The sequence below is a fragment of the Rhinopithecus bieti genome, unplaced genomic scaffold (assembly GCF_001698545.2).
Source record: "Rhinopithecus bieti isolate Rb0 unplaced genomic scaffold, ASM169854v2 scaffold_29889, whole genome shotgun sequence".
In the NCBI taxonomy this organism is placed as follows: Eukaryota; Metazoa; Chordata; class Mammalia; order Primates; family Cercopithecidae; genus Rhinopithecus; species Rhinopithecus bieti.
In genome coordinates, this window is record NW_016812832.1 from 18,505 (window position 1) to 28,631 (window position 10,127).

Genomic DNA, 10,127 nt, shown 5'->3' on the forward strand with positions numbered 1-10,127 from the left:
TAAATAAATAAATAAATAAATAAATAAATAAATAAATAAAAGATTTTGTCCTAAGAGCATAAATCTTGTCAAGTAGTTAATTGGGCACTTGAATCTGTTTTTCAGAAGAAATTTAGGCCTAGAGGTACATTTTTTATACTTTGTTTCTACATAGCATTTAAAATTATAAAATTAAATGATATTTTCTCCACAAAAAATATAGTGTTCTGGGGTGCTGTAACATCAGAGAGTAGAACAAATTAGCAACGACAGTTGAGCAAGAGGGACCAAATCAACTGTGTCAAATACAATTGAGACTGGGAGAAAAATTACACCATTGAGGTATTTGGTGATTTTCACTAGTGCAAATGATTGAAGTGGGTTGAAGAGAGAATGATGGTTATGTATAAGTACATTTAATAATTATAAAAAATAACTACATATTATGTTGGAAAGGCAACAGAGAGCTGGAACAGTTAGTGAAAATGAATGTGACTAGTTTTGTGTGTTTGAAAAAACAGAACTTCATAAATTGATTGGAATTAACCAAAATAGATTGAAAATTGATAAAATTGATAATATAAGAAGTGCTTATTGAAGTAGAGGAACCCCTTTGGCAAGAAAGATGGGATGCAAAATAGATACAGTGGAATCAACCCTTGATTCAAGCGGAAACACTTAATATATTGTAACAAAAATAAAGACTTTCAGATTATGTTCCAAATTCTTCTCAGTTCTTTTTGCTATGGCAAAGACAGTAACATGTATATGTATGAGTTTGTGCATGTGAATGTCCTTGCATATCTTTTATTATATTAATACCTCTGCTGACTTAAAGCTTGCTAACAAAACTCTTCGTATTTCCTTAAATTTTAACTTGAACTATGAATGTCACAGGAGGGCTAAATGATCATGAATCTAAGTATTATTTAGGATAAATTTATTGATCTTAGAAGTATTAAATATTGTCTATGTGTTTCTCTTTTAATGGTACTGTTTTTAAATTTTCTTTTGGAGAAAAATAATCCTATTCCTTTTTTTTTTTTTCATACTGCTGCAATCTAGCTTTGTAGAGAAGACTATCTCAGTAATGATGGCCTAGTATAATCATTAACTAATCAGACAGCCAGTAAATCAAAGGAGGGAAGATACATAGTCAAATGACTGTTAATGGATTGTGTTAGTGGGTTTCATTAATTATTTTGACCTTAGTCATTTGTAAGAAAATAAGAGTTTTAATTTTTTCCTTTGTAAGATAACATACAGAATACATTAAACAGTGAGGATTTTTGCAGTTAGCCTTGGAGACACTTACCAAAGAGTAGTTTGGACAGGTAAAATCAAGAAAACATATAAATGTCTTGAGTGTAATCTGCTCTGTGTATTTTACACTATGATTTGAAAATGCTCTTTTTATACTGATTTAGTCTTTGTAACTGTTTTTATAAATCAGATTTTTTGTTGTTGCTATAATTTTTATGGTCATGAAGAGTCCGTATGTCACTGGTATCTGATCAATAGTCACTTTTCCAATGAAAAAGGTTGGAGACCTCACCCTTCCTTCTTGTACTGCTATTGCTACCACAAGTAATCTTTTGTAATAATGTATTCAGTTTTACACAGAAAGACTTTAATCATGTAAAGTAGAGGAAGCATCTGTCTTCTAAAGTTACGTACTTGAATGTCCTTGTTATTTTATTGTGCTTGCTATTAGATTAACAATAATATATTCTTCTAAATCTAGGTGATATTCTATTATTTCGTTGCAAGCTTTTTTTTCTTCTACCTTTTGCTACAGAAAATAAATGTACATGCACATAAACACTCACAAATACACACACACATTGCTATATATTTCCCTTAAGAATCAGCAGGTTTTTTGTTAGGAAGTTTGAAAAATGTTTCCTTTTGTCTTAAAAGAGAAAAGCAATACCGGCCTGGAGCGGTGGCTCACGCCTGTACTCCCAGAACTTTGGGAGGCTGAGGCGGGTGAATCACCTGAGGTCAGGAGTTCAAGAATAGCCTGACCAACATGGCAAAACCCTGTCTCTATTAAAAATACGAAATTAGCCGGGCATGGTGGTGCAGGCATGTAATCCCAGCTCCTCAGGAGGCAGAGGCAGGAGAATCGCTTGAACCTGGGAGGCAGAAGTTGCAGTGAGCCAGGACTGTGTCACTGCACCCCAGCCTGGGCAACAAGAGCAAAACTCTGTTTCAAAAAGAAAAAAAAAAAGAGAGAGAGAGAGATAAACACTACCAATTCTGAGCTAGGAAGCAAAGTTTATCTGTATATCTCCAACCTTCTAAATAATCTCTGACAGTGATAAAATTGAATTCCCCTGAGCACATTTTGACTTGATAATATGTAGAATTATATTCTCTTGATTTTAAACAACATACTTTTACATTTTAAGCTATTCATTAGCAAATAATATAGCAAAATCTGATACTTATGGGTATTTTAAAATTCATCTATAATAAATATTTAAGTGCATACTACAAATAAATATCTAATGAATTCAATTAAAATCAGTGGAAATAATTGTTATAAAACATTTAAACATGTTATTTATTTTACAGCAACATGGTACATTGTTGAATCCCAGAAGGAAAAACAGCAGAATAATAAGTAAATCAAATCAGGTAGCCTCTAACTGAACAATATATATATTTTTTCAGTCATTCTCTAAAAGGACATAAATTTCTATATGTTTTCCAATACTGCTGAAATTATGAAGCCTCTGACTATTCAGGAAAAATATGAAAACTATTACATAAAATTGCATTCATAACTTATTTTTTAAAATAGTATAATTCATTCTTAGATTATAACTCAGGTATCTATCACTATCATTTTTCTTTTTCTCTGGTTCTGTCTACAGCAAAGTCAAATAACTGAATTCATTTCAGGATTAACTATTATATTTCAGTAGAGGACAGAGAGCAACTGTGTTGCTTCTGAGTCTTTTTCATACTTTGTCTTCCTTTCCTGAGCTCCTTTTGTCTACCACTGCTCTAATCTAAAATCCATATCCTCTGTTATATTTTCTACACCAAATTACCATAACTTAATGTGCTAATTTATAATTAATAAAGACTATCCGATTTTCTCTATGTACTTAAGAAATAACAAAGCCCAGATACACATAATGGGCCTACTAATAAAACACATGGGAGCGCAGAAATGATAGAACTGAAATATGTCCAAGTCAAGTTGTTCAGTTGCCTCCTGAACACAAGAAAAGGCTATTAAAGCTAAATTTGTTTTTGGCACTAAACATTCTTTTAACATGTTCCCTTTGTTGATGAAGTCTCTTTCATTGTTTTCATTTTTACTCTTTATTCTAGAAATGTTTTCATGCATTTACTAAATACAATCATAGTTACTCCTTGCTATAAAAGTACTTACAGATTATATGGCTTAACACTGTCTTGGAAACATCTTTTTTTAAATTAATTTATTTTTGTCTTAAATATCTTTTAAAATCTTCTTTAATTGTTATACTCTTGTCTCAGTCAGTGTTTTGTTATGTTTTGGTGAGGGATTTTGTAAGCGGCTCACATTGAGTCTTTCAAATATTGTTCTGTCACTCACCTGAAATTGATCATTTGCATATGCAGGAATTACCTTACAAACACACGCAACAATTTATCAAATCTCCTTCAAAAATTAGTTCAAGTACTGTTTCCTTTCGAAAGTAATCCCTTACCTCACTGGAAAAATATTGACCTCCTTTAAATATTGCTAGTATTTTAAAATATAATATTGTGTTTTGTTATATATTAATTAAACAATATATACAATTATATGTTACACTATACATACCATATTACATATATGTGTTTATATACACATATAAATATATGCATGTATGTGTACACATGTATCTGTATATATATAGAGAGAGGGAGATATCTATGTCTATATCTATATCTAGAGAGAGAGAGAGAGATTGACCAGTTAAATTATGTGATTACTTCAGTATTATGTAATGCTTTGATTTATGGTACTTTTAACATTTCTACTGTCATTTATGCTATAATATTGCTGTAACATGTTCTCAAAATAACTTCCCTTACAACTACAACTCTTCTATTTTTTTCCTATTTTTCTCTCATTCATCTAACATATTGTGTTTGAAATTCCACATATTCTATCTTCTCTTGGTGACAACACACAGACATCTCACGTGCATGTGTAAATACTCACAACATATGCACAAAAATCACTTAAAGGTCATAAACGACCTATATATTAATCATTGGAAAAAAGCATGGACAAACCTTATATTAATGAATCCAAGGTCAGCAAAAAATGTTTCCTGACCATTTTAATAGCTTTCACAAGGACCCAAGGTGTTTAGCAGCTTTAAAGTCCATGTGCAAGTCTGTAAAATCCTTTATTCAATGAATTTTTTTTTCACTCTGGTTGGACATTGAGGTAAATATGAAACCAACCCTAAATAAAAATTGTACCCTTTTCCCCTTAGTGAAAGAAGATCCACATTTCTGTCAGCCCAATTGGAGTAAAATCTGATATTTAAAACTAAAGAAGATGGTAATCACGCTGATTCTCAAAGTACTCATTTGTCAAATGGGAGTAACAGTATCAGCTACATGGAGATTTTATAGAAATTAAATAAGGTAAAATAGTTTGGTAACTAAAAAATAAATAAATCCCTTTAAGTTCCTATCATACTGCTGTTCTTCCATCCTCAGTAGCTTTAAAAGAACCTTCATAATTGATTAATTCAGGACATTTTTATGATCTTCCAGGTTAGAGATCAAACAGGGAAATGGCACTCATTATTGTAGAAATACCTCTGTGTATGTTCATATCTGGCCAATCTATGGATGCAGGAAAACCTGATTTTCTACTAGCTCTATGGACTTCGAAAATTACTTAACCTCATTGAGCCTAATATTCCTTTGTGTAATACAATTAATAATCTTTACTTTGCATCTGTTTTTTAATATTATAAATATATGCAATATGCTTATAATGACACATAATTCATTAACGTTAGTTATGGAAGTAGTAGCCTCTCTTTTATATGAAGACATTTTGTAAACAGAAAATATTTTCATTCATTCCTCCTGCACATCTGTTGTGAAAGTACATATAAAGTTATAAGGTGTAATAGCCCCAATTTGAGAGATGAGGAATGGAGAATAGACATATGCTACGTTTATATCTATTGCACACTGATTAAAATTCTGTTAAATTCTGTTAATAGTTACATCAAAATAATATTTCATACCTTAATTTTAATAAACATTACTCCACTAAGCAAGATAAAGCAGCTGAACCAATAATAAACAAAATTCCGCATATAATATATAGCCTTAGGAACAAAAAAGCCAACAGGACATCTCTGATGTAACCATTTGATGATATGCACAGGTGGCAGAATCTCCCTATATCTGATGACAGAAGGGCAGGAAATGAGAGCATAAAAGAATGACATACCCTGGGAAAAGGAATCTGGTCACATTCTTGACCTACTCTCATATGTGTTCTACTGTTTCTGATTTTGTGGACAACATAACTCTAAACTCCCCACATTTCAACCAACAGTAGAAATGGGTAGAGAATAATGACTATGCCAGAGTCAAAGGTACCCATTGTCACAGCATCTGTCATTAACTGATAACTATCATTGGCTTTCTGGCTAATAGTGATCATTGGCTATTTCCTCCCCAAAAGATTACCCTCCCAGACTCTAATAGATACTACCTGTCATTAGAACCTAAGGTGGGAGATTTACAAAAATTCAGTACTTAGCATTGAAATTTCTTCTTTGTCTAGTTATGTAAATGCATGTTTCCGCTTCTTTGTAAGAGCCTGTTGTTATGATAGCCTCACATAATCTGAGTTCCATAAACTATTTTTCTCTGTTTTTTTTTCCTGTACTCATCTTAGCAGCCAAAGGAAATATAATTATCACCTTATTTATAAAGCTTATCTTTTTTCAATTATGGTAATATGTTTCTAACTTGCCATTCTTAATATATGACCATAAATCCCACTTCTATACTTACTGCTAACACTTCATACTTGTCTACTGTTCTTTAACTAAAAGTCCTAATTATCTGTTTTACATTTTTAGTAACATATGGATTAGTAAAAACGTGATTGTGATTTAGATTCAAATGAGGAATCTGATGAATGATATAAGCCTCCCATCTCCCTCACACGAATTATATATACAAACAAGTTTACCCATCAACTTAGAGGTTAGGGTCACCTTCAAGCTTATTTTTGGATAAATTTACCAGCCAGAAACCCTGAATTAACAATGCTGTACATAGAGAATTTTGTAGCAAATTAATTTAAACTTACAAGACTCAGAATCAAAGAGAAGTAGCCACTCTTCCTCTAAGTTGAGTGAACTTAATGATCTTATTAATTTTTCTGTACCCTACTTAACTCATCAATAAAGTTAAGTTGGCTCACTTGGTGTCTAGAGGCTCCTTAGCTCCAATTATTAAATATTCCATAATTCTAATTGCTAAGTACTGTTAAATCATAACTCTCTACTATTCAAGTACATTTTATTCCTCTGCAGAGGTTGAAATACCGTGCAATGAAGCTTTGAAAATCACACAGAATATGCATTTACATCAATGGATGATCACATCAATACATCTTAGGTCAAATAATTGATAGGAGACACTGTATTATGATTAGGCATTTTACATGTATTATGTAACCGATGTTCACAAAACTTTTGTATGGCAGTATGATCACATTTTATAGATAAAGAAACTGAATATCAGAGAAATTAAGTGATGTTATCATAATCATATAAGTTGCCATGAGTCAATCAGTGGCAGAGATAGGATTTAGATCCATGATCCATCATCATACATCATTTTCCACCATCACATTTCACTTAAAAATAGTATTTGATAAAGACATTTAAAAATGTGAATACATAATTTAAAATGTGTTTTGATGTTTACTTTTAATATAGGGTTTTTCAGTACGTTGAATCTATTGAAACAACATCACACATCATTACCTGTGGTGGAAGCAGTGGCAGTCTTATAAAGGCAAGGAGCATGCTCAGGTCGTTGCATCTACTCTGCATGTCATACTTGACCCACATCATCAATGCATGGAAAATGGTTTCTTCATCAGGAACATTGACATCATCACTGGCCAGTAGTTTGTGGAGCTCCTCAGCTGGAAGGAGTAAAAACTCTTGATTTCTGATAACTTCCATTATGTTTTCCTGCAGGGAGAAAACATCTTGGCATAAATTCTGTTTCACTTTTATTTAGCTAGTAAAGCATTTCAGAAAGAAATAAGAAAAGTAGTCAATAACCTTTGTTCTCATTATAACATAATCCTTGAGACTCAATCCTTCAGAAACTAGAAACTGTTAAGATGAAAGCTTTGTAATTGTAATTGAAGTGTAAATGTGTCCCAGACAGCACAGATCTTGTAATAAGTGGAGGATTATAATACTGAGCTTTGTTATGCCGGCAGAACGTGCTAAGTGATTAAATGTTCAAGTTTCAAGTGTACTGCTATATAAGATTTGGTGAAGAGGAAAAAATAACATTTCACATTTTTAAAAGCTTGACTGTATATATATATAGACATATATATGAGAATCAGAAAATGATACTAAAATTGCATAGATAAAAGTAGCACTATAAGATGCACCATTGTTTATTCAAAAGAGAAAGAATAGGACATATAGGCCACTGAAGTCACAAAATCCAGTATGTTCCACCCTGCTATTATCTATTTTCCCTCCCTCCTTTCACGACAATTTATTTGGCTTAATTCATATTCCCATTTATTTTCTTCCTGATTGCTCCCATAATCTCTTAATTACGCTGCCTAACTCTATTCTTAGATTCTCAGTTTCATCCTCTATCATGATACCAGAATAATATTTCCAAAACATAAATGTGCTCGTGGTTTTATTCTGAAGCTTTTGTTTTGTTTTGTTTTGTTTTATGATTTCTCCTTATCTTTTGGTTCAAATTTATTGTTTTAGCAAGCTGCTGTTCATACCTTTTCTGGTTCTCTTTGTTTTTCAATTTGCCATCTTGTTTGACATGTCCTCCCTCATTTACTCCATCGCTTAAAATGACTTTTATCAACCTTGGTGTTCTAAATTTCTGCCACATTCCAAGATTCAATTCAAGAGCTACCTATTATATATGGTTCCTCAAGTTTCTACTGAGTCCCATTTGACCTGGTGACGCCTTCACTATCCCCTTATGGTATGTAGTGGGTATATCCCTGCCACAGCAGATACCACACTGCAGCCTAATCTTTGGTAAACGTAGACAAATTTTCACAAATTTTAAGCTGTAAGACCCTGATTTATATAACCTTGTATATCTAGATCCTGGCAGAAAGCCTAGAAAACAGCAGAGGAGCAGTACGTATTTGCTGAATACATGAATTGATAATCTCTGCAGAGAAAAATAGAATTGTAGAAACAGCGCAGGATAGTACAGTGTTTTAACAACATGTTTTTAAAACTACTTGTCAAAAACTTTCTTACATTTTAAGGAAAAAGGCTTCTGTGGACGATACATGTTTAGAGAGAAGATAGAGATTCCGTTGTTTGGCCTTCTCTGCTCCACCTCTCCCCATGTCTCCTGGGATAGCTCCGTGATATAACAAACACTTCTCAGGTTCTAGTTTTAAAGCCACAGTGGTGGCAGCAATATCCACAGGACACATATTTTAGTATAAAAACTGCAGTAGAGTGACACTAAGACTTGCAAAGAAGGCATTGTGACTATCCTAAACAGAGTAGAGGATTCAGCAAGTCACCATTAATCTGTATGTTAGAGCAGTTCAAATTTATTTTTTGAGGAGAAACCTGGCCTGTGTTATAGTATATCCTTGGAGCTGAAGTAACTTCAGCTTTCACAAAAGGGCACTAACTTACTTTCTTTCAGGGTGTCTGTCATACATTTACATTAATTGTATAATAATAATACAATTTGTAAATAATGTCTTTATTTATACTAATTGACTTCCCAGAATAACTGAAAGTAGTTATTTCGGCTCCAGTAAATTGTTTTGTTCCTTGTGTTTCCTTTGGGTGCTATGTCAATTGTAGATATCCAATAACTATTCATGTAATTAACAAATTAAGTGTTCTGGGATGTTTTACCATCAGATTTTCAAAAAATTAAAAAAAAAAAAAAAAAAAAAAAAAAAAAAAAAAAAAAAAACTACGTTAAGCTAAAGATGTTCTGAGGAATCTTTGAAAGATTTGTCCATCTTTTTTTCCAGTTACTAAAAAATCTATGCCTCCATTAAAATACACACAGAACTCTATAGCTAGGCCATCAGAATATAGTGAGGGATATCATAAAAAACAGCCCTATGAAACTCCCAGTGGTGTCTGTCATAAAGATACTGTTCAAGGCATATTTCATTATATTTTATAGTGTCCTCTTTATGATGACCCTTGGGAGAAGTTTCTTTCAGGTTTTAGCAGCAAGAATAATTGCACTTCTCCTGAATAAATTGGTTTGCTTTTATCATGGATGTTGTAAATTATGAAATTCATCAGATTTCTCTTTTTATTTGGCCTCCAGAAAACTTAGAGTCAAACTGAAATCTATCTGGTAGGAACGCTATAGACTTCTATAGTTTGATTTCTTTTTCAGACAGCTCTGATAATAGTTTCATTTAATACCACTACAGCAGTTTTCTTTTCTTTTCTTTTATTTCTCATCTAACTTAGAGAATATTCAGGTAATTTTGTATTTTTGGAAGTTACACTAAATCTTTTGGTACCAGCAGCACTGTTTCTACAAATTGCTGTAAGTAAATGGGACCTTAGGAGCTGGTATCACATCTTTCACACTTACCTACATATTATTACATAGGTGTTAATTTTTTTTCTTCTACATTTTATTGAATTGCTCAAGTTCTCCTTGCTGTTTCCTTTTTTCCATCAAGCCTCATTTTAATGATACTTTGTTTGTGGTACCTACACTGTAGGTTCTGGAAATTAATTGTTTTAACATCATTATGTGTTATTGCTAAAAGAGAAAATATAAATTCAATGAGTTTCTTACATTGCTTGCATATGTTAGCAAACTCCTTATTGTCTATGAAGATCATATAACAAGAGGCCTGGTTGCCTTTTGTACAATCT

At 32.3% G+C, this 10,127-nt stretch overlaps 1 long non-coding RNA gene across 1 annotated transcript in view; it reads left to right on the top strand.

Annotated features, from left to right (window-relative positions):
• The window catches only part of LOC108512003 (uncharacterized), an 8,782-nt gene extending 1,373 nt beyond the window's left edge, over positions 1-7,409 (top strand). Inside the window, exons 2-4 of the long non-coding RNA XR_001880457.1 lie at positions 2,560-2,622; positions 4,470-4,623; positions 6,957-7,409. This is a non-coding gene — a long non-coding RNA (uncharacterized LOC108512003). The remainder of the gene's footprint in view (positions 1-2,559; positions 2,623-4,469; positions 4,624-6,956) is intronic.
• Positions 7,410-10,127: the final 2,718 nt, after the last annotated feature.